At 42.7% G+C, this 26,400-nt stretch overlaps 1 long non-coding RNA gene across 1 annotated transcript; it reads right to left on the bottom strand.

Moving 5' to 3' along the window:
• Positions 1-459: 459 nt before the first annotated feature.
• Positions 460-26,400, bottom strand: LOC116058295. Its single transcript, XR_004107005.1, has 4 exons — positions 26,390-26,400; positions 26,268-26,271; positions 17,381-17,387; positions 460-544 (listed from the first exon to the last, which is right to left on the bottom strand). It is a non-coding gene; the product is annotated as an uncharacterized LOC116058295 (long non-coding RNA).

Genomic DNA, 26,400 nt, shown 5'->3' with positions numbered 1-26,400 from the left:
TTGAAAAACCCCTACCTACCTTTTTTTCCCCCTCCAACTCCTCTGTCTTCCTGTCAACCTCTCCTTATCTTTCACCTGGTTTTTCCCACTCCTTCTCCATGCTTTCCCTCTTTGTGTCCATCTTTCACACCAGCCACTGGCAGTTTGTCTTGTTTATTCCTTTTCTCTGCTGCTGTCTCTGCCATGGGTCAGTTCCAGGTTAACTGGCTCAACAGCACTACAGGCTATGAAGCCCTGCCACATGCCAGGCCCCTGCCTTCACATACTGCAGCTAGGTGGGGAGGAGTTTACTGTGTAAATACAACCGGTATGACACTAAGAGGAAATCATGCTAAAAGCTCTGATTGCTGCTCGTGTCTGGTTCTGCTGATTCTCTGGGTTCTAAAACATATTTTTCCGCATACTTGTGTACATAATAGTCCTTTCTATTCTATATCAAATACAACTAATCACATTAATCAAAAGCTGTGTTGCTTTGTCTTTTCACTGTTCCAACTATCACCACTCCAGTTTGGTTGAAATAAACCCTTAATTCACCCATTTACTGTTTATTTAAATGGAGTTTGGTGCGTTTGGTGATGGCGATTTTGGAGCCGTTTCTGGTTAAACAAAAATGATCGTACTCTTTAACTCTAGGGATCCTTTCCATAATGTTATCAGACGCTCAGAATAATAATCGGAGCCTGTCAGTGGCAAAAACAACACTTTGCCGACGTACATTGATGGTGCGCATTTGCCCTATATGGTTACATTGCAGCCCGGTTCACGGCTGCCGGTTACAGCGTTCTCGCTCAATACTGGACCCAATTCAAAGATTTGTGTTCACATTAGACACGTTGATACAAATGCATTGGAAAATAAGGTCCAGGTTGAAAAATAATGAAATTACCCTTTAACTGTTAACTTATTTCAAATGTGTAGAACTTGCTGCTGATTGGCCTAAAGTGTAACTCTTTTTACTGTTGCCTTGTGTTTCTTTTCAAAATTCATCCCATTGTTACACGACCTCCACGCATTTATGCACACCTCGTCTTGGATTGAATTTAAGCGCGCCGCGGCACAGCAGTGTAATTAGATGGAGCACTGCAGCATATGGAGTCACTGGTTGTCTGGTGATGAGTGTGCTCTCCAGTGAATGCTATTCACTTTCATTTCCTTCAAAGATTAAGTCAAACATATGGGGTCAGCTAAAAAGAGGAGTTTAATTTGATATTCCAAAATATGATTATTCTGGGGCCTCTTCTGTTCCTCGCTGGCTCCTCAAGCTGTCATTGGTTCACAAATCCGACACTTCCTCCACGCACAGTGTTTGTGGATTAGAATGAAGTGTTAAAATAAAAAAAAAAATCCTCATGCAGAGAGGACAAGTATCTATGTTATTGCTCATACAGTTTGTGTTGTCCATTCATCCATACTTCTCTTGTTCTCTCTGTTATGTATGCAAGGCTGCACTCCCCTTCCCTTCCATAAAAGTGACACAATGACATGATTCTGGTTCTTTGTTTTATTGAAAGCATGACAAAGGCAAGTTGTGCCAGGGCATTGTCTTAGCATTGTTCGAGTATGTAGGTTGGATACCTGACACCCCAAATGTCTTGGCTCAGACGCCCACAGGATATGTATAGGTATGACATTTTATAGGCTTTAGGCTTTTGCGACACAAAGCTGAGATATGCACCATGTGTGCAGTTCAGGAACAATACCTCAGGGCCGGATACCCAGACAGTGTTCCTAAGGGGAGGAGTATATGAAGACCATGATGTAAAGTATTACCCATCCTACAAACAAGTATTACGTTCATTTTGGACAATTCTGCATCTCACGTTTGACATTCAGTGCCAACGCTTTGGTGCGCGAGGCAGAAAGTAAGGGCCGGGTTACGCTAGAAAATAAAATTGGTAATATGTGTTGTCCAACCATGTCCGAAGTGTCTGTGCCTCTTCCAAGTGGCCACACTCAATCATAGGGCGAGACATGATAATTGATTAAATATGGGGACAACAGCGCACACTTTTCTGAAGGTGTTGCACTTGGTCGTACACAGAAAAAGTGAAAGAAAGTAAAGATGGGGGTTCAAACCCTGTGTACTTTTTCACCTCTGTACAGCTGGCCAAGCACAGCATGAAGCTGGTGTGAATGTCAGATTGAGCAATCCGCGTGTATGTCTACGCTGTATACAACAGATGTAAACATACACGCCACTTGGCGTGTTATCGCCACTTGGCGTGTTATCGCGATACCGAAAACCTGAGTCTGTTCCCGAGTCTGTTCACAAGGGAGATGCTAGTATGCATCCCACCACACAAACTTGCAAATAATGTTCTGTTTGAGTTTCCTAGCCACAACCATACCATCGTTGTCACAGGCAGATATTGTATAAAGAAATAATTAAAACAATGTTGGCATTGAACGTTAACATTTTTTGAGACAATTGAATCCAGGATTTTACAGAATAGTCCAATATCAATGTTCTGGTCTGGTGATAGGTTTGCTACATTGCAGCTAGATGCTACAAACCCTATTGGAAAGTAAATGTTAATTTTTGAACTCACCATCCTCTCTGATATTTTCTGACATTCTTGAGATTTCTTTTTTGAATCCATAGCCAGAATTCAGAGCCGCACAAAATGAACATTTCCATTCTTCTCTACAGTGACATTGGTGCCTTTATAACAAGTTCTTTATGTCTATGCCACATTGCCTCGGGACAAGTTCAGTTTCTTTGAACTTTAGCTGCAAAATCAGGCGGCAAATCAACCTATTGTGTCGCTACAGCTCATGCAGCTGCAATTTTCTTTGAAAACAACGATGTTGCTTTGTTCAGTGTTGCATTTGCATGTTGGTGTGAAAGCGTTGTTACAGTCTCTGAATTAAGACCACCCAGGGTTCTTAGATTTCATCAGAGTAGAGAGGCTAGAGCTAGGGTTAAGGTCTTAGCTTGCATCAAATTAACTAAATTGCATGCTTAAAGGCAAAAATGTTTATACTTGTTTAGAATAGCCACAGTCAAAGACCGGGGGGGAAAGCCTGCTGTCATAGAGCGGGATGAGCCAATGAAATAGACGGGGATGATGGCACACTTTCAGACAGTCTCTCTTCAAAAGGCATTCATGGTGTTGATTGTGCACAAAAAAAGTTATGCGACGAATGTAAAAATTTTAAACCCTGCCTGAATTCATACCCAGTACGTAGTAAAAACTCTCTGGGCAGATAGAAAGGTTTCCATTTAACCCCAAGATATTCCAGTTTAGCCAAGCAATGACTCTCGATTGTAGCGGTGTCCGTGCGCCAAGCTTTGTTTAACACATTCTCTGTCAAAAAGCGGTGCTTGGTCAGGTGCCTTTGGCGTTTGTTACAGACGCAAAAAGTCTCCTTTGACGTCGTTTTTAGACACGCTTGGACAGGACGTACCTTTAACTGACATGCAGCACAAGAACGGGACAATTGGGTTTAGGGAAAGATCGTGGGTGGGGTCACAAAATGTACGTTTCAGTGACACATGGGACAAGATTGGGACACGGACACTAGAGGGTGACACGGGAATCAACTGTCGCTCCCATCCCATCCCAAGTCCACGAAAATACTCCCGTCATATCCCAAATCCCGTCCCGCTCCCGTTTCGTTCCCTATGTTGTCTAAAGTTATCAGACTCTGTTGCTCCCCTGTAGCACGTTTGGTTAATCGCGGTCAAATCACTGAGGTTGCCGCGGACATTTAGGCTACACTATACATGCATTACCTGCAGGCCTAGGCGATTTCATTACGTAATTCCTAACAGAGATCTTCTCACACTCAAAACACATTTATCGATTAAGGGTAGGTTAGAAGAATCGCTGTCCGCGGCAAGCAGTTGCCAATCAACAAACGTATTGTGAGTTCTCTTTTCTAAAACGAAATGCCTCGCAATCTTTGGGTGCACTCACCGCATTGCAGCGTCATTTTTTTATTTAATCTCCGGCTCCGTCCTGGTCCTGCCCGCTCTTGTTGATTTCTATGCTCTATTCCGTCTTTGACTCCCGTACCGCGGGAAAAAATTGTGACCCTCTAACGGACACCGGTCTCCTGGGTGAAAGTCCAGCGTTATTTTCGGTCTTTAATACTACTAGCTACCTTCGCCACTGACTGAGCGTCAGTATTTGATGAGTATGGAATGAGAACGGCTTGCTTTGTTGACAGAAAGGCGCACAGTCCTCTACCTCTGGTTGTACCCAATGGCGTAGTGCCCTGTTAGCGTAAAGGCGCTATTGCGAATGCCGCTGTTAAACCGTGTTTCTGTGTAAATCATGATGTTGCGGTCCACAAGCCTTTTGAGAGAGGTGATCCGCCGCCACAGCTTATCTATTTTGTTTGATGACCATATATTGGCGGGGAAAATGCTAGGTAGAGATAGCTGATAAGGGGTTAGCTTTAGCCTAGCCCTTAGCCCTCCTCTCTTCCCTCGCCTTTATTTACGGTCTCAAAGCCACCCGCGAGCACTTGTGGTCGGCGGAGCCCGGTAGGTAGCCTGTGATGTCTTGGCGATCTTTGGGATCAGCCATGTTATTATGTGTGGGGTCGTTCAGGTTATCCATGTATGACAGCCCGAGTTAATTCATGGCTCTCTGTAATAACCTGGCACCGCCTTTTGACCCTTCTGCAACCCTCTCCCCATCCATCTCTCTGCCTGCTACACCTCCCTGGCACTTCACAAATCAGCTGACTCCCCACTCAGAACTCCTGTGGGTATGTGACATGTTTAAAGTCTTCCTCTCTCTCTTTTGTTTATGTCTTCCTTTTCGTTTGGGATCCTTGTCTCTGTCTTTGATGACAAAGAGCCTCCTTCCATCCACGGCCCCTCCTCCTGTCTACCTCCACCTCCCCGCCCCCAGCGGCCCTCAGCCCTTCTGTGAGAGCCTGATAGACACTTTCCAATATGCAGTCGGCATTAAATCTTTCCCCAAGTTGGCCACAAATATCTCAGCCATGCTGATTTATAGGAGGTGGCCTTCCCATCTGTCTCAAAGAGAGGCTGCTGTGGCGCTTGCAGGCTGCATGTAGATGGGATTGATTTCTTAATAGCAAGTCTCTTCAAAATGAGAAGTCCACCTTCACGAGGTACTGGTAAAGAGGGAGATTATTGAGTGTGTGGCTGAGCAGCGCTGATAGAAAGCAAAAGGGACTCACCTGTAAAAAAAGGTCAGTGAGGCAGTAAACAGGCAAATGGGCATGGGATGAGAGCTGAGCAGGCTGACAGATATGTGAACCACACAATGTCAAAAGCGCTATCATCTCCCTTTGATAAAATGGAGACGAGAAAATGACAGCATTTGATGATTGCTCAAATGCCTACAATAACTGATGTAGCCATGTTTTTTTAACAAGGCTAGACTATGAACAGAATATGAAGGGATTGTTGTCCCTGTTGGAAAAAGTTTAAATTGAAAATGGATTTGGAGAATCTAGACACCCCTAACAAGAAGCCATTTTTAATTTCAGTCCCTTGTTCCAAAAATATAGGAGGGGAAATACAAATGAGATTGATCCAACCAAAATGCTAGAATGATATGCTAAAAATCTTGAATTATGCTTCTTACTGGTGTCTTAGAGTTGAAGTATTTACAACTGATGATATCGATCATAACCCTACCGTATTATTAAAGGACAATTCCGACGCAAAATGAACCTGGGGGTTAATAACATGTGTACCGAGTCAACCGTTCTCTAGGACATGTTTTCATGCTAATCGAATGTGTCTCTAACTTGAAACAAGCTATCACAAACTGGTGGTTAGATGCTAACGCTAGCTTTTGGGGCAGAGGCTAAATCACTATTTCTATACCACTAACAAGGCTCAAAATATCACCACACTTCCATGGTAGCATAAGGAGGGTCCCTATGTAAACCGAAGCATTGAGAACTTTGTAAGTGTAGATAGATTATAAAGACAATACCGTTCATGTTTACATGCGGGCGCCATCTTGGAAAACAAGTCATGACCAGTCGAACGACGAACGCCGTGCAACCAGTAACATTAGGGCTTCACAATTAATCGAATTTTAATCACGATCACGATTTTGGCTTCCCACGATCAAATTCACGTGATCGAGCGATATTTAAAATGCGTCATTCCGTTAATAGAACGCTCCGTATCAAAGTTTTTATTCCCCAAAGCTCCGTAAACCACTGTCTGATCACGTGCTTCCATGAGCCAATCAGAGTTGTTCCCTGCACCGCGCAGCTTAGTTTAGATGTAGACAGTCAAAGAGGACAGAGCATGGATGTATTAAGAGAACGGGACAGAGTAACGTGAGGAAAATTCGACAACAGATAGCAGTCGGTCATAAGTCGTCACGAGGTTTACCAGTTTACCAGTAAACGCAACATTTTGTCCCGTCTGTGTTGTTTTTCAGACAGCAGCAGTGACCAGTGCTAGTTTGAGTCTTTTAGCTCATAGCGTTAGCGGCAGACTGTTGTACGTCCCGCTGTTGGAATCCTCTACAGTGAAATACAGTCACACTACACCGTTTAGCTGTCAACATTTTAGCCGTGTTTAATCCAGTTACTACTGTAGCTAACGGTAGGCTAATGTTAGCTGCTGTGTAACATGTTATTAGTGTTAACTAGCGTGACATGCTTTTTTAAAAAAAAAAATTTAAATTATTTTTATTAATCCGTGTTGCTATTTCGTCCGGTAGATACCGGGCACTGGTGCCCTATTGGCACATGCGCCGTAACGTGAACAGAAAATTGCGTTGCCTGTATCTTTTCACGGCAAACGTGCATGTGTGGAAAGTGGTCGCACAACAGCTGAAATGGCATACTCCTTCATAGTATCCTTCAACAAAGGAGGAATGTAGCACAATATGGATGTGAAAGCAGTTATAATTAGCCTATGTGACAATACAATTTGTTTTGGTTAAAATCACCAAATAATTGTGATAATTAATCGTGATCTCAATACTGATCAAAATAATCGTGATTATCATAATTAGCCAAAAGTAACATAGCTCAAACACAGCGTTCGCGGTTCGACCTAGGTTCATTTTGCGTCGGAACTGTCCTTTAAACCATTCAGTAGACTTTCAATTTTAAGTGTTTCAGTGTTAGTTTGGGTTTTACGATTGAGAATTGAGGTTGACTAAATATATTTCTGGAACTAGCAGCTTTGTAACTCGGTTGCCTTTCAGAAATTATTAGTGATTACTGATGAACACTGCTTCTTTAGGGAAACATGTACACATGTGCACAGTGCAGCTCCAGCCTACATCCATGATACCTTTAGCATTTCATCCAGCTTTAGAGATGCATTCATTGATTTTTGTAAGCTGTAAACAACAGTTACATAAAAAGTTGTTAATGCCTACATATCCAGCATACACATAGCAACATTGTCATTCTTTTGGACTGATGTTTGTGTACACCTGATGTTGGTGGTCGCATGGTGTCTTTTAAGCTTTTACGTTTTTTGGTCTCTACCAACTTCTGAGGGAAATATCTGTCTCTCTAGCTGTTGAATGCTCTACTATGCTTGCCAGCTAGGCTAATTGTGTCATTTGGTGGCCACGGAAAGTACAGTGGGTTAATCTGAGCTTTTTCACTGAATACAGCTGTCTGCTGCTGGAAACAGTGTTGATGAGAGCAGAAAGAACCAAAAACAGGAAAGTTGTGGGTGGTGAAGAAGCTCTGTAGATCCGAGGGATCAGAGGTTGTAACTATGAGTCACAACTTTCACATTACACATCGTTATTTGATCGATGAATAATATGACATTTTTGAGTGGAAAAGCTGTAGATTGCACACCAAGAGTCAGAGACTCATATGTTTTAATTCTTATCTTAGAACAAATACAGACCTGCCTATTTAAAACTTACATGGGTTGTGGCTCTGAACATTCATTTGCGTTTAACAGTCTGTACTGTTTGTGCCGAGTTAGCAGAGTCCTTCGCGTTTACACTGAAGTGGAGATAAGCATCCCTTTGTCCTTAGCCTGGGCTGCAGCAGATAAACACGGGAAAACTCTGTGTTATCTGAGCTTCCACAAGGCCAGGCTGGACCAAAGGGAGGGGGGGGGGAGCGAGAGTGAGAGAGAGAGAGAGAGAGAGAGAGAGAGAGAGAGATTGCCTTCAATTGCCCTTGGTGGGTGAATAAAGAATTTTGAATTGAATATTCCACCTGTGAAAACATCCCTGATGATGTCATTGTGAAGTCAACAGGGTTATCTTGCTTAAACCGACAGGCTCTTTGGGGGTATTACATCAGCCAAACCCAACGCCTCAGAGCGTCTGTATACATTAGTCCTTGTCTCCTCCTCCGTCATCACTCTCCATCTCTATGGCCCTGTTTTCACCTGGTTTTAACATCTGTCCTGAGTGATCCGATCATAAGTGGACAGCTCTAAGTACGTGTGTCCACACCTGGCAGTAGAATGTGTCTCCACGTGTGTTCTTTAGTGAAAACCCGTTCTCACTCCCAACTCGTGAACTACTGACGCTTGGTCAGCGGCTCTCAGCGACGGATACCGACGCGAAAATCGTCGTTTAGCGCCTGTATGGAATGCAGTGGGCGGAGCAGCAGCTTGACCGTGGCGCTGTCAGATGACACAATAGTGTCAAAGGTAGCGAGTAGCATGAAAGACGGAAAATCTGCGTAAGGCGGTTGATTGGGGTGATGGACAGGACTTTCATTGAGGAGACCGTGTTCTCCCGTGTGTCACTGAAACGTACATTTTGTAACCCCACCCACGGTCTTTCCCTACACCTAACTGTCCCGTTCTTTTGCCGCATGCCACTGAAATGTAGCCTGGTCCTACCAGACTCTGGTACATTTTATTAGTACAGAGAGTCTGGCCACTCTCCATTGACAAGTGTTAACTTCCTTGAAGTTGTAGATTAAAACTATTGGATCTGCCCAGAGCCACTCTGGATCTGCCATAACCAATCGCTAACATTTGGTCGTCTGGTCGGCTTAGCATTGCTAGCGTTCGCCTCAGCCAACTCCTTCACCACTAACGGAGCGAGCTGGAAAATCAAACTTTTCCAGAACCCTCTTGGGAGGAGGGCCACAACATCATAGCCACCAACAACTCAGCAAAGATTGCTCTTGCTCGGGCTTTAACTTCTGGATATTCGGCAGTGTTGCCACAACGGACCGAATGGCTTCGCTCGCATCTTTCTCCGGCGCCATTACGGAACTACAACTCAAACTAGCGCACAACCTCAACGTCATCGTTCTCAGCCACTCCCTCTGTTCGCTGATTGGACCGCCAAAGATTTGGCCGGAGAAAACCCAAGAATATACCGCAAACCCAGACGGTGTACTGAAGGAAAATGAAAATTGAGCAGAAGTACGTAGGAGGGTGGAGCCAGGTTAACTGAAACGTACATCTTGACCCAGAGCGTCCAAAAGCCACACCAAGAGTCCTGACCAAGCGCGTCTAAAAATTACACCAAAGGGCTAGACGATAATGGAGACTTTTTGCGCTGGGAGTGAGAATGTTGTAAGTGTCCACTTGTGAATGGATCTCACTTCCCCGCTCTATATACAAATAAACACGTACATCATTTCAGTTTGCATATAGATAGCCTACATATTTCAATGAAAAATGGACAATTCAGATTAGAAGCAGAATATGTTGGGCCACGTATGAAAAACCCACGGACTAGAACCTGAATGTTATTGTCCTGTTGTTGCCAAGGTGATATATCAGCCTGAGGTGAGAGCGGCAGAATATTATTATATTTACTCTTTTGTCTTACACCTCTCTCCTCAATTTTGTCAGAGCTTCCATTTCTCTGGACTGAGCATTGGTGGATCAGCAGTGATAGTTTTCTTTGAACTCATTCATGTTCACATCCAAACATGCTCGGGAGTTTTCTAAATGAGTACAGGGGTGGAGTTATTGTGCATACATGTGAACACCTTCTCTGTTCTCTGAATCATTCATTCCTATCTCAAAATTGAAACAAATGAAAATTACATTCCTGATTATGTATGACATAAATCTATAAACAAACAAGACGTATTTGTCAGTATAATGATGTGAGATGTCTGTAAACGGGGAATTGAGACGTTTGACAAAAGCCGAGATGTGTGTTTGCCTGCTGTGGCCTTCGTATAGACCTTGAGGTCTCAGTGTGTCCTCCAGTGTGGCCTGAGCTCCTCCTTCACACACACACACACACACACACACACACACACACACACACACACACACACACACACACACACACACACACACACACACACATGTTGGAAGAGATAATGCAAGTAAACGCAAAGAGTTTCAGGGTTCCTCAATGTTGAGTTCTCTTTCATTATATTTTGTAATGACGATTTTAATGTAATACTAAAACACTGTTTGACCAAGGTGTTCATTTCATTTAGTTCAATAAGGCCATAACCCCCAAATGATCAATACAATCAGAAGAGAGACTCATCAGTTAAGTAGACCATATATACCTTGACTGACTCATGTCTTGGTTTTATGCGGGCCCTTAGTTAACTAGACAATCTTAAGGTAAATATGTATATTTTACTTTTGTTTATAGAACCTCCTCTTTTACAAAAGCCCACTATTCCTACAGCATAAAGGACGATTTATGTCCAATGACAACATTTAGCACCAATGCAAGAAATAGTTTGCCGTTTATGTGCAGAAGGACGTAAAAGTCGGGGAGATGAATGGCCGTGTGGCACGTCGAACGATTTTAATGCGGCATGCTGCAGATCGTGTTCTTGTCGTGTTTTCTTTCTTTCTTTTCTTTTTTAAAACCCAATCTTTCCCTAACCTTAACTATAGCTGCCATGCACAGATATTGTAGAAAATTAAAAGAAAAATTGACAAAACAATCCCAACTCAATGTCCATTAACTAGCTTGTTCCAGAATTTTAACCATGTCTCATGGTCTTCATCATACAGATGGATAGATATACTTGAGCCTCTGTATATGGGCGCACGCTCTACCAGGTGAGCTACCCAGGCGCCCAAAATCCTTTTTAAAGTGCTCATATTATGCTTTTTGGCTTTTTCCCTTTCATTTATTGTGTCATATATCTTTTTTGTGCATGTAATAGGTTTACAAAGTGAAAAAGCCCAAAGTCCACCCCAAAGGGACTTACCATCTCCAACAGAAAACACTATTCACAAACGGCTCTATTGTAGTCCAGCCTTTACTTCAGAGACAAACGGGCGTCACTTTGTAACACGTTATAATGCTCGCCTAGCTGCTAGCATGGCACGCCCTTATACTCTGCTTCTGACTGGCTAGTAGTCCTTACCTAGCTACTGTCAGGGCACGCCCTCATACTCTGCTTCTGACTGGCTAGTAGTCCTTACCTAGCTACTGAGCATGTGTGACTCCCAACAAAGATGGAACAGAAGTGAGATGTCTCACTCTGTAGCTAAAACAGAGAGCTCAACACACAGGGTGAAAAGAGGAGCTGCAGCAATGTGCAGTACAACAAAAAGATGGTGTTTTTTGAATTAAACTATGTAAACCTATTATTGATATAACCTCTAAATACAATTATGAACCTGAAAATGAGCATAATATGAGCACTTAAATTCTAAATACAATTACTACAGAACAGATTTCAGTATTTTACTTTAACCACATGCTGTAGTAATGTGGCTGTTTTTCCCAATCCCAACTCAAGGTCCACTTTCTAGCTTTTTCCAGACTTTAACCATATTATATGGTCTTGAATATGGAATTGTTTTGTCAGGCCACTATTTCCAAGGTCAAGCATGAACTGAGCTTGCCATGCTTGATTTGAAAAATGTTGGCCCTGATTTTTGAAAAACATGAGCTGCAAATGTAATCCGGGTTAATATTCTGTCAGGTTATAGCGTTGTTCAGAATGCACCACAAGCTGACACGATAAGATAAAAAATAAAGTTGTAATACAGAAAAGGCTTCAGCATTTTACTTTTGCCACATGTTACAGTAATATATTCATTTTTGAGTAAAATACTGAACGAAATAAATTCATATTTCAAATCTCAGAACTATAAAAGAGTAACACTTCCACGTTAAATTCATTTAGCACTTACGTAAAAGTAAAATGAACATGTGCAGCAGTGATTTCTAGCTGTGATTAATGTATGATACATGATATTTTCATACCAATGGTACTTAACAACATCACTTCACCCACATACTGTAGAGTGGTAGTCATTAGTGGCGCCGGCAGGATTTCTTTTCATAGTATGCACATGAAACACGCTTACACAAGCGTGTACAAGTAGCTGATATTTGCAGAAGAGTCATGTAGAAGGCCAAATACACCACACAATAATGTAGTCATATCGGTTGTGACTTTCAACAGTAACAATATATCTAAATAAGCCACTGAGGGATGGCTGAACTTGTTTTGGGCGCATTTTTCATTGCATGTTTCTGGGCTAAAAATGAACTAAATGTCTAGAGCGCTGTAGAACTTTGGATTCAGCGATCTATTTATTGACAGTGACATATAGGCTACACATGCTCACTGTAATGTTCCACTTACGAGTCGGAGACAAGAGTAAAGTTCTCACTTTAACCAGTTTATAAAAGCACTTAAAACGGTGCCGAGAAAATGTACAGAAGTCGCAATGTCTCACAGAAAAACAACGCTCTCTTATTCAACAGCCCACCAACCACAACAACCACAGAGATTACATTACCAGCGGGCCAGACCTGCCCCCTATACTCCACCAAACACCAGGATGCACACTAGTCTCGCTTTGCCAGTCCTTCCTCCACAGCGCTGCGGAAGAGGGTCTGGCTAGTCCACACAGCATTCCCGGGATGGGAGAAAAATCATGGTCACCAGAGGATGATACCTAGAAATATTTTCCTGTTTGTCCATTGCTCGCAAACCTTTCATTTCAATTTCAATTTCAATTTTATTTATAGTATTACATCATAACAAGAGTTATCTCGAGACACTTTACAGATGGAGTAGGTCTAGACCACACTCTATAATTTACAAAGACCCAACAATTACAGTAATTCCCCCAAGAGCAAGCATTTAGTGCCACAGTGGCGAGGAAAAACTCCCTTTTAGTCAGAAACCTCGGACAGACCCAGGCTCTTGGTGGGCAGTTGTCTGCCTGTGCTGGTTGGGGGTGTGATGAACAGTGGCAATTATAGTCACAATAAAGATAACGCAACTATGACTAGAAATAGTAGTTGTTGTAGCACTTCATGGCGTAGCAGGGCACTGCAGGACGTAGCAGGGTGTAGCAGGGCATAGCACGACGTAGCAGGCCGTAGCTGGGCACTGCAGGGCGTAGCTGGACGTAGCAGGGCACTGGAAGGCGTAGCTGGACGTAGCAGGGCACTGGAAGGCGTAGCTGGACGTAGCAGGGCGTAGTAGGGCACTGCACGGCGTAGCAGGGCATAGCAGGGCACTGCAGGGCTGAAAAGCAGAAGATTATTTCCCCCACAGGCATATTTGTGAACTTCATAAGATTATTTTTTGGGGCTTTTTCCGCCTTTAATGGACAGGACAGCTAGGTGAGAAAGGGGAGGAAGACATGCAGGAAATCATCACTGGTCGGACTCAAACCCTGGACCTCTGCGTTGAGGCATAAACCTCTGTGTACATGTGTGCCTGCTCTACCAACTGAGCCAACCCGGCAACAACTTCATAATTACTAATGACCACAAACCTTTCATCAGGCCAAATTTCCAGAAAAAAAAAAATGAAAGAACTGCTTGAGGTTTCTTGCCCCATTGCACCTATTTCAATTTTTTTCAGATTCTGATTTTTGTGAGTAGGCTACCGTGTTATTTTTGCTGACAGAACCAATGGCCATCGCAATGGAAATAATTAATTAGGTCCAGCTTTGCTGGTTCACTTGCTGTTCTTAATTATTCAAAGTTATTGTGCGTGTGCTTTTGTTTGCCTCGTTTTTCGACATAAACAGAGAATTTTCACAGACTAAAATCTAAAATGGGCAACCATCCCTCCATCACTGTTTGCAGCAGATAAAGAACAGCGCAGTGTGCACGTCTCATTGTGCATATTTAGAAACCAGCAGTCATGCCCTTACAAAAGCCGCAGTTAAATTGTTTGAAGAAGGTTCTCATGGATGAAATGCTTTTGTGATATAAAAAAGATTGTGTGTGAATGTGGGGGTGAGAGAACAAGTTATCATTGTGTGTACATGTGCATGCATTTGCCTGCATGTGTGTGTGTGTGTGTGTGTGTGTGTGTGTGTGTGTAGTTAAGCATGCTGGCATGCGTTAGTGTATTCATGCACGTGAGTTTACACAGCTGTCAGATACTGGGCAACAGCATAGACATGTATTGTTTGTGCTGCCGTACCTGCCTTTGGCAATGAAAGACGCTGTGATATAAAGCCAATTGTGCAGTTAGATTACTGCAGCAAGAAAAGATTTCCTCTTAGTCAAACATTCACATCATCATTATGGATTTGGCTGCTAAATGCAAAAAACAAATTGCTTCTTGAAGTGTGGACAGATTAAAAACAACTATGGCTGTTGCCTTTGATGCGAAGGACTACAAAACAAAAGATGTTAACCACAAACCATGCTAGTGTAATCACTCCCGGGTCTAATTTTAGAGGATATGCTCAGATTTTTTTTTTTGGAACAAAGACATTTCTCAGTGGATTTGGTTTGAGCCACAGACGAAGCTTGATGGTCTCTTGAGACAGGGTGGATAGGGAAAAGATGGAGCAGAAGAAGAAGAAAAAGAGGGAGTGAGTGAGCTCAAGGCCTGAAAAGGCAGGCTAATTAGACAATACCATGCTGCATAGAGAAAAGGACATTGTTTTTAATGTAATCTAGAGAGAAAGCTAAATAAATAATTGGAAACCAGCGATACCAGAATGTCTAAAATGTCACAGCTTCCCAATAAGACACACATATGGGCAACTGTAGAGACCAGTGAATATTTAGTTGTTGAATTAGCACTGAATTATAGATCTGCATCCACTGCACATGCAAAGGTTGAGTTTTTATATTAGCTGCAGCTAGACATAGATAGAGACAGAGAAACAGAAAAGAAGGGCAGGCAGCAGTATGTTTCAGACAAAGTGAATGGACTGTATTTATATAGTGCTTTTCTAGTCTTAACGACTACTCCAAGTGCTTTTACATAGTACAGGAACCATTCACACACTGTGGCCAAGGTTGCCGTGCACGGGGCCACCTGCTTATCAGATAAAAATTAACACACTTTCAGAAACTGATGGTACAGCATCGGAAGCAGTTTGGGGTTCAGTGTCTCAGACTCAGACTTGTACATGGGACTGCAGGCCCAGGGATTGAACCACCAACCTTCCGATTGGTAGGCAACCACTCTACCACCTGAGCCACAGCCGCTCCTTAAGTGAAGCCCTTATTTGTAGTGGAAATAATGTAAGCCTGTCCTAAAGTGTGTCTAAAACGGCAAGGATTCATCGTTTCAGCATGTGCTCAATACATTTCATGGAAATGTGATTTGATATTTCTCATTTACAAAAGTCAAAATCATCCAATTGAGATTCTAAATATGCCAACCTGTTCTAACAAGATGTACACCAATGTTACCAGTACTTAACGGAATAGTTTGACATTTTTGGGGAAAATAGTTAGTGTCAGGTGAGATGACACTAGCCAACATCTGGTTAGCTTAGCACAAAGACTGGAAGCAGGGAGGAACAGTCTGGCTTTGTCCAATGGTAACAAAATCCACTTACCAGCACCTACCAAGGTCACAAATGAACATGTTGTATGTTCTTTCTTTAATGTGTACAAAAAATCAAGTGACAGCTTGCCATTATACGTAGGGTTTCGTGCCGGACCATTTCTTGTCAATGAGCGGTTGCCAGGCAATCAGCAGAGTCACCAGGAGGAGACGGGATGATGGAAGCTGATATTGCTTCACTACCATTTCAGAGTCCCTGAGATTAAATGTGACCCATTCTTTGGTCCATTTGGGAATCTCCGACATGAAAAAGAATTCTTGTCCAGACCAAAACCCTGGCCAGCCTCAAAACATTCAGATTAAGGGGAGGAAAAAACACAAGCAAGTGGAAATCTATATGTTTCTAGCCTCCACCTTCTCTCCGACACCTCCCTCTGACGCATGAACCAGCTAATGAGCAACCTGCGCTGTCTAATTGATGTGACTTTGCTCCGACTTCCCTGGGAGGGGAGTTGGCGTTGTGAAGGTGAGGCTTTACACAGAGGTGACTGACTCAAATGCTTCCAGCCTCTGGATGTGAAACTCAGCATACTAAACTGAAATATGACAGCACAGAGGGTTACTAGTAGAGTTTGACAGAAATGGATCATGACAGATTTGGATGGAAGACTTAAATAGTAAGGATAAAGCCACTTGATACCTAAATCTGTAGGGTTCCACTGACTATGGGTTGTAGCAGTATGGAGAGGAGGCGAAGCAGAGTAAGAGCAGGTCAGAAGTAAAGAATAAAGACAACGATAGAAGGAAACAAAGAGAAAGGATAAAAGAGGAATGTTGGATATAAGTAGGCCTGTGACTATAACAGATTTTGCTGGACGATAAATTGTCCCAGAAATTATTGCGATAAACGATAATATTGTCGTTGAGAGACCGTTTTCATCTAATATGATGATAATGGCATAATAATGCAGGTACACCTTTTCAAAGATCAATAAACTTTTATTTCTAAAGAATATTTTACACTGGAACTGGAAGATATTTTAGATATCCACAATAAATGAACAAAACAACCAAAAACAATAAATAAAATGGACTCTCAGTTTCTCTTAACAAAAAAATGTAATGAATACCAAACACAATCAAAAACAATCTCCTTTAGTATGTCGTCTTTCACGCTGTTGTACAGTTGTGGAATTGCCGTTTGTGACACGTATGTTCTCCCAGGCAATTCATACTGGCTGTCAAATGTTTGCAGCATTCGTCGAAGTGCCGGCTTTTCGACGATACTAAAGGGCAGCATCTCTTTAGCAATGAAGCGAACTACACTGTCTGTGAGTGCACACCATTTTGCACTGTCCTGATTGTCCTTTGTCGACTAAACGCCCCAGTGATTGTGTGCTGTCGGGAAGACGGACACGGCCCATCTGTTGTAGTTTATTTTTCCCAGCTGGGAAAACTGCACCGAATGATTGTGTTTTAGGTGCATATGCATGTTTGTTATGTTGCCGCGTTTAGTTGCTACTGTTTTACAACAAATGCGACATACCGACTCGCTCAGGTTAAGTGGTTCACCACGGTCATTCGGTTTGAATCCGAAGTGCTCCCACACTGCAGCTGTCGCGTTTGGCTTTGAAACCAATTCCATCTTTTTTTTTTTTTTTTTTTATTCCTCCAACTCTCAACTAGAGTTTTCTCTGGCTGTACTCCTCACGTGGCTCTTTTGCTGCACTCTGTGGTAGGCTACGTCCCACACAGAGACCATGTGGCTGACAAGTGAGTTCACTCCTCGTTACGCTAAGGAACCGAGAGGGGTCACCGATGCACCGGAGTGGTCATCCAGTCTCTTTGGTAGAGAGAGAGAGAGAGAGAGAGAGAGAGAGAGAGAGAGAGACGAGCATGCAAATGGAAATTATCGCGGCTGGAAAAATTATCGAGCTCATTTTTATTTATCATGCGATTAATTGATTTATTGCATATCGTGACAGGCCTAGATATAAATGAGGCATATTAGACTGAAAAGGCAGACCAATACAAAAGGGGAAAGCGAACAAGCGGATGCTTGAAGGACCAAAAGAAATTGGCGAGCAATGTTGGAGAGGGTAGGCAGCGTGTGAGAAAAACGGTAATTCAAGTCAACAGTCACACAAGCATAACGGGCATAGATAACAATAGGTGAAGTGAAATTACTGACCAGCTGCGCAGCATCCAAACCCCATCCTCCCTTCCACCCAGTGAATTTACTACTTACTTTTACTACTAAGCTCCCTTCCCATATGCTTTATGAAGCGGCGGGTCCTAATGATGGTAATGCTATTCAGTCAATGAGTACATGAAGAAGAATATGTATATTTATATTTGCAAGAAAATAATACTAGCTATACTGCTCTTATTTTTTTTATATTATATGACTGAAAATGTCTTATTTCTATAGCTTTTTTTGTCTATTTTGTCTGAAAATGTCTTATCTGTTGTAATGTTTTATGTTTTGTGTGGACCCCAGGAAGAGTAGCTGATGTTCTGCATCAGCTAATGGGGATCCTAATAAAAATCAAATCAAAATGCATTCATGTGTCCAACACACTGGTCCACACAATGATAACCACTGCCATTAGAGCCATACAATTTGATGTAGATATTTCTTGTACACATAGGATGGATTTCTAGCCTTGGGAATTGTGTTTTTGGAGACCTGAATGTGTTAGACAAAAGCTCAAAATGGGTCCGGAGCGTTGGGAGGATCACCAAAATCATTAGGAATCATGTTCCTGGGACCACGAATGTCCAGAGCAAATTTCAAGTCAATAGGGCCAGAAGTGGATCAAAGTTAGACAGACAGACAGACAGACAGACAGACAGACAGACAGACAGACAGACAGACAGACCCACAAAGGCATCCTGTACGTGTTTTTTTTTTGACATGGTGCAATTACAGAGTCAATGGAAATATGCTTTTGGACATGACCAGACATGTGTGCTCTAGGCAGCGCAAATTAAAGTGAAGATGTGTGTTAGTTAAAAACGACTCAAGCAAAAAATCCATGCTTATCTTAGATGTTTATGACTTATGGTATGTGTCCACCATGAAGTGCCATTTCCCCGCTTCCCATTCATTTTCTATGTGAGCAGCCGCGCAATGCATTCTGCTAGCTTCGCGGCGACTTTGGAGAAGTGGGGCGTCCAGTCGCCCGCTCCTCATTTGCATAAAGTTGAATCCAGGCTACTTTATGCAAATCAGGGGCGTCCAGCTCGACTCACCGCCTCTCGAAAACTCACGAAAATCTTTTAAACTGACCATTGTCAATCTGAAATGCAGACAGATAATCAATAACTGCATAGCCTATTTCTCGCATAAAATGTTTTCAAAAACACAATTCGGTGAACTATTTACGTAAAATAAGAGAACGTTTTCCAAATGAGCCGCCATGTTGGTCTGTTCAGAAATCCGGGAGCGGACAGTCCCACGTGAAGCGTTCGTCCAATCAGGTGCAGCCATCGCGGCTGTCGGAGGGTGTAGCCAGTTATCTTTGTTTGTCAGTGGTCAGTGAAGAGAAACTGATAACTGCTAGTGGCAAGCCCACTAGTGTGCAATGCTGGGAAGCGGGGTGATCCCTGCTGTGAAAAAAAAGAAAACGTCACAGTGGACATCAGATCAGTCAGACTGAGCAACAGTCAGACACAATCATACAGTAGCACAGGCAAGTTGTGGCTAGCTAACAGCTACAGTTAATGTTACAGTTACTGTACAGTACAAACATAAGATCGATGTGTTTTGTGTGTCCTTATTTTATATTTTCCTCTAAAGCGACGTGTAATACAGCAGCTGATGGCCATACAAACAACTGGCACCTTTTACACACAGACAGATATTACAGGGAGTTTGTGCTGGGCAAATATTTGACAGACCAACATTAGCACACTGTGTATTGGTAAAATGGATTTCCATTCAAATTTACTATATGAACCCTGAGCCTTCAAACACATAATAGGCATTTCATTTGCGGGAAACATGTATCAACAAGCTGTGTTACAGAGGTTGCAAAAATAGCTGTTCACCTACACAGCAAAGATGTAACAAAGAGTAAAATATTAGTGGAAGTACATAATCAATATATATATATATAATAAAAATATGGTGGAAAATTCTTGAAATGGTATGGTTATCATCCTTTTTCTCATGACCGTTCAGCGATATAGCAGTGTGTGGGTGGGTGTGGGTGTGGGGGTGTGTGTGTGTGGGTGTGGGTGGGTGGGGGGTGGTGGACATGTCTCTGAGCTGCAGTGGATTTCCCATTGAGAGCCAGAGGAGCTGGATTAAGGACGACAGTAGATTAGTGTGGGAGAGGGAATAGGGTTGGATGGTGGGGTCGCAGATGACGAGCCATGTAGTCATGTAGCAATACAATGAAAAAAAACCACCTACAAACTCACACCAACTACATACTCAGTTCTGCAAATATAAAGGTAGCTTTACACACTGCAGTGAATGCACTCAGCACCGGAGAAAGATCCATAAGATGAGAGGCAGAGAGAGGCAGGCGTTCAGTGAAGAGCAGATTAGAGGACATAAATGGACGAGTGATGGGCAGACAGACAGGAATACAGAAACAGATGAGCCTGTGTGTGAGAGACAGACTGACGTCAAAGCTTCCTTCTGAACAAAATTACAGCTGCACTGTACTGATGTAGCCTGGTCATCGGAGTGAGGCTACAATTACATCGCTACGTTTTGGTTTTTAAGCTGAGTTTTGAGCCACACAAAATGTGCACTCAAGTGTTTTTTAGGTCCAGTAGAAGAACTAATCTCCGTTTAAACTAACACACCCAAACCGCATATCTCATCAACATTCTCGTATACTGGGCATGTGCGTGCCGGGGTAAACAGGAGGCAGCATGTATACTCAGCTCGTTGCTGGTAGTTGCCATGGTAATGTTAGTAGTTTAGTCTCAGAGAACGAGACGTCATGACTAGAGATGTTCCGATACCGATACCAGTATCGGTATCGGCTCCGATACCGCCTAAAACGCTGGTATCGGTATCGGGAAGTACTGGAGTTTATGCATCGATCCGATACCATAATAAAGCCCTAAAGAAAATCTACGTTAAAGTAGTTTATTCATGTTCTTTTTTCCGTTATAACTGACTGTCAAACTGCATAATAGAAGAAAGTTCTGTGGCATTCATTGTTTGTGTTTGTTCATGTTTCACAAAGAGTTTAACCTGAGCCAGACTGACAACAAAGATATAAATCATATCACATCCATACAGGGATAGTAGTATACAGTTGTTAAAACATAATAAAATATATGACACACTGGTATCAGATCGGTACTCGGTATCGGCCGATACGCAAGTTCAGATATCAGAATCGGTATCGAGAAGCAAAAAATGGTATCGGACCATCTCTAGTCATGACTCAATCAGGCGGCGAAACGTTGGCGTCAGTGTCGGTGTTGCCAAAGGTCTCCGTTTGCAGCTGTTGGGGCGCCAACACAACCTCGCAGACTCCAAACCAGAACGGGTCAGAAGAGTTTTCAAATGTCTCCGGTTTAGAGTTTTCAAATGTAAACATCAGAGTAAACACAGAGGAAAAGGTGGACAGGGTTAGCAGCTCCTACCTATGGCTATGATCCCTACTACGTGGACAAGCAAGGCCGTCTCGGTGTCCATCTTCATCTCTACATCAGAGGGGGCACCGAGGCCGAAGCGTTGAGGTGCCAGGGACCAACTTTAGTAGTAGTGCCCTTTGACTATTCATGTTCTGTCACAAACCTGCAATTTACATTCGTTTTTTTAATAACTGAAACCATGATCTTTCCTTATCCTTAACAATGCTGTTTCCATGTACATATATTGTACTGCAAAAAGTGTGAACTTTAAAAATGTTGGCATTTGAACTTAATTGGCTTTGAATGTAATCTGCCATGTTTACAGTTGCACATGGAGAGCAGTGCTTGGGGTCATCGCTATGTTCTCTCAGCCCTTCATTTCTATCAAAATGTTCCCCCCATCAAAATTAGGCCCTAGTATGTTCCCTCAGCCCACATACCGCCACGGGTTAGGGGCTGAGGATACATAGGGTTGAGGAAACATGGGGTTGAGGAAACATAGACACGCTCCCCAGAACTCTTATGGGTCAATATCAATGAATACGACACAGACGTTGCCAAACTAGGAGAGAAAAGACAAAAACCTTTCTGATTCTATAGTGTTTTTGGCAGGATGTTGTGATGTTGTTGTTTTTTTCCAAAAAAGAAATTGTAGCCAGGACTCATTTTAATTTGGTGCCACCCATCTGTCCATGTCTGGTCAGGGCATTATCGGGCTCATATTGTGTAAACTGACTCTAGCATTAGCCATTTTCTGTTTAGGAGGGGGGATTATTTTGTCCCAGCCAATTGGTAGCGAGTGTCAGTCCTGCAGACGTCATTTTACATGTCATTTTTAGATCAACATGGATGCTGCAGTAGCAGTTGCTAGGAGGAGCAGTTGACATTTGTCATGTAGTTAAAATATGTTGATCTAAGACACTGTCGCTTGTCGTCATTTGTGAGTTTTCTGGCTTTTATGAAAGGGAAGATGTTGGGTTGTTTTTCCAACCAGGGGAAAGGAGGTCTAGATGCTGATGAGCAAAAAGACAAAATCTGATTTGAATTCATTAATGAGCAACACTGGTGTGGTATCTTTACGTCAACTGTACTCAAAATTACCCAAATTACAGGGACCTTATTACTAACAGGCACACATCTAAACAAATCCTCTATCTTTCTGCATATTGTTGAAATAAACAGAATGAGCATGTTATTTCCTCAGGGAGCTGGCAGTGTTTGGAGTGTATTAAGGATGGGTGAGTGGAGGCCGTCACTGGTGCCTTTGTGTGGAAGTGGATCAGATGTCTATTCCTTTTAAGATGTCTATTCTAAGATGCATTTGTGTGGTTTTAGCTTTTTTTTTTTATTTGCACTGTAGTCCATTTCACATGGCTGTTTGTTCTCTTGATACAGTTCCTTGTCTCCTTTATGTGGTGCACTTGGTTTAGCATGGCGGTTTTTTTCATGCTCTCTGGCAGGGATATTCACTGTCTCTGGGGCTGTTCTAGTGAATTGTGGGTCAGACAAAACAGGACTGGGCCACGTCTGTTACAAAGCCCCGCTGGGTAAGGCCGAGTGCCATCGGATGGCTCGACATTCAGTTTCTATTGCAGTGCTCGAGGGGCCAGATGGACACACTGCAAAAAGATTGCAAACCTAGCAAGTGATTTTATTTTGTGCTCAGATTCATTTAAGGTGTATAACTGTAAGTAAAGATTTTCACCACCTAAAAGTACCACAGTTTATCTGCAGGAATGTAAAGGTTGCGTCCGAAAACTCATCATATGTACTACATACTCAACATGTATGCTATCGTTCAACATACTTTTGTGTAAATAAAGAGTAGTGTGTATCTTTTCGGATGTCTCGAAGTCTCTGAAAAGACACGGCAGTTCCAGGCAGGATGGCAAAGCTTCTGGAAGGGCCTAGGATCACACAGAGGTCTGTCTTTATTTCTGTTGGCTCACATGTTAATGGCAAACATTCTGTAAGTCGCATTAATGGTGTAAGGGGCCAAGGTTACAGTATGTGCTCTGGGTACACAGTTTAGCTCTAAAACCCAAGAAAATGTGAGCCAGTCCATAAAAAGGCCTTCACCCCCATGTCAGTGGAAAAACTCTGAATGATTAGTTAACCCACTAACTGGGGATTTTGGTGATATGGTGTATATTATATATTACTAAAATATCCTTTGCTTGAAAGATTTTTAAATAGGAATACTGTATGGTACAGTTTACTAAGGTAACCTTCCATTTTTTCTGGATCCGTAAGTTTAATTTGTTCAACTGTTAGGCCACAAACACACAGTTGCCTGGTGCTGCCGTAAGGCGTGTTTTATTTCCTTGTCTGATAAAGATTTGTCCAAAGTCACATTAACATATTCAAATGTACAGTATGATCTGCCAGCGCATTAAGGTTCTCTGAGGGAATACATCGAGAAGAAAAGTTAAGTCATTTGCATTTTTTGCAGTGCATGAAGCGATGGCCTACACATTCCCCCCCCCCCCGGGGGCCGCCCTGGAAGCATGTCTTCTCCCTACAAACTTTTGCAGCATCTGTGTCTGGACGTCATGAACAGTGCCATCAGTGAGCCAACAGTCCCTCAGGCTTTGGGGCGGCTGAGGGTCATTCATTCTGCCCCGCAAAGCTCAGAGCTTCTGCTCCTCTTTGTCGCAAGCGACCACCCCCTCCCTCCCTATCTCCCCCCCCCCCCTTTCCGCCGCTTCTTGGAGCGCTTCCAGCCTCCAGGCAAGGAGCCTGTGATGAGAGAAGGGAAGAAAGGGGGGAGGAGGATGAGGGGGCTGGATGGATAGCCTGGCTCTGATCCAGACGATAGCACTGGAGGAGGAGGAGGAGTAATGCTGTGGTTGTTTCTAACCCTCTGTTCAGAGAGAGACAGCGGCACTGTGAATGGATGGAAGTCAATGGAGGGCGGTCAGTGCTGGAGATGGACACGGCTTAACTGCAGGCAGCAGGAATTCAGGCAACTTTAAAAGTTTGATCACATTTTGTATGAAGTACCTGTGCATGTAGCTACAAGTTACTACATGTGGTGTACATTTTTCCATTATCTTTAAGGCATTGGGTCTTATGTATAGTATGGTCGTCACGATTTTGATTTTAAATCGAAAATCGTTTGAAATGAGTTTTTAATTTTGACTATCGAAATCAAAAGCAGGGATGAGGATTCCCCCTTTATTAAAAAAAAAAAATACTATATATTCTTATTATTACCACTATGATATTATATATCTTTACTAAGGCTGTCAAAATGAACGCGATAATAACGAGTTAACGCAGATTCCTTTTGACGCGTGATTAACGCACACACGTTCTGTGATTTGGGCCTTGGGTCACGCCCTAGTTCAGGAAATCAGGAAGCCATGCAGCAGTGACGTTAGCAGGAACCGTAAAGTGCACCATGATAACATCTTTAAAGTCTTTTGAATGGCAAGTTGAGTTTCAAAGCCCTTCCAGATGGTTCTCTCAACACGACTCAAGTTATTTGCATGCATATGTACTGTTGATGTGAACTGAGTTACCACCAGAGTACGTCGTGTCTCAAATACCCCTCAGCATTCAAAACTTATCCCAATAAAATATCCCTTTTAAAGTTAATTTAGAACAGATGAAAAAATGTGCCATTAATCGCGAGTAAACTATCGACAATCGTATGCAATTAATCGCGATAAAATATTTTAATCGATTGATTTTATGTTAATGTAATATAATTACAGTACATTTTTATACAATCCCAACTTGAGGTCTGTTTTCCCAGAGCTTTCTATCGTATTATATGTGATACGTGAGACATCACTTGTGTCACTATTACATGCACTTGTTTGTTTTCATGTTTGGAATATAATATAGAGATGTATTTCTCTTCTGCCCGGCAACAGAATAGGAAAAGTACGCCTACTTGTTTATTACTGGGGAAATGACAATCAACACTGATTATTAGTGTGAAACCAGCCTTGATAATTTTTCGGCCATACGCCCGACTTTAAACTGCGCTGTTTGAACAACTCACTGCTCCTGTGGCAATGGTCGTACAGTGCAAATGTCTAATATTATGTTTAGACGGAAACAATCTGAAGAGAAAACGCAAAAGTGGCGTTGCATGCTCACTTTTTATTCCGCGTTTAGACGAGCGTATTTGGGGGGGGAAATCTGCGAGCATATGGTGGCGCAAAAGTGTGTGAAATTCGATGTAGTATGCACACCAGGCGGCTAGGTGGTAGTGTGAAGCACTGCCACACAACACCTCTAAGTCCGCGCGCCTGCGTAGAACCTTCCTTCTACTCCTCTCCCTAGTAGCGCGAAGCGAACTACAAAAGCTGACAATTGTGTCTGGACAGATGAGGAGGTGGAGTTATTGCTCCAAACAATGCACACACAGACACACAGAACACATGCGGCACACACACGGCGCACACACAGACACGCGGCACACACACGGCACACACACACACACACACACACACACACACACACACACATACATACACACACAAGCGGCCCACACACGGCGCACACACACTGCGTTTTTACCCTTTAGACTGGAACGCGATGGTGGACCGTTTTTAAGATTTCCACTCTGGAGGGTGGTTTCACTTTTTTGCGTTTTTAAGCCCCAAAAAACGCCGTCGCCGTCTAAATGAATCTGATAAAATATTTTGTCGTTTTCACCCGCGAGCGTACTCGTGTAAACGGGGCCTTAGAGCAGGATGTTGCTGCAGAATTTTTAAAATCCGGCTATACATGCAAAACACCGCGTGTTGTAGTGAGAACTTTGAAACCACCATTTATCAGCGTGCTAATACTGTGATAAAAAGCTTCCTTTCACATTCTCTGTGCGAGATCCAGCATTATTACGCCTCTGACAATGCGCAGTGAAGGCACAAAAAACTCCCAACTACAGGTTCACGTTTTCTCAAGCCAAACAAATGGCTGTGAATCTCTTTTCAGTAGACTTCATATAGTGCTACAGTACGTGAGAATGCCACGGTATTTGAGTTGTTTTATGAAAGAAGCAGAAGCATTCAGTGGGCAGACACAGATCTCTGAAGGGCCATCACTACAGAGGATGAGAGGCAACACAAACAGAGAAGAGAATTTCTGTAGGTGCTTGAGAAACAACAACGAATCTCTATGGTCTTAAAAAGGAGAATAAATCAACATGATGGCTCT

This window comes from Sander lucioperca, chromosome 12, assembly GCF_008315115.2.
Source record: "Sander lucioperca isolate FBNREF2018 chromosome 12, SLUC_FBN_1.2, whole genome shotgun sequence".
Lineage (NCBI taxonomy): Eukaryota > Metazoa > Chordata > Actinopteri > Perciformes > Percidae > Sander > Sander lucioperca.
The sequence above is the reverse complement of the archived record's forward strand: the minus strand, read 5'-3'. Positions and strand labels throughout refer to the sequence as shown.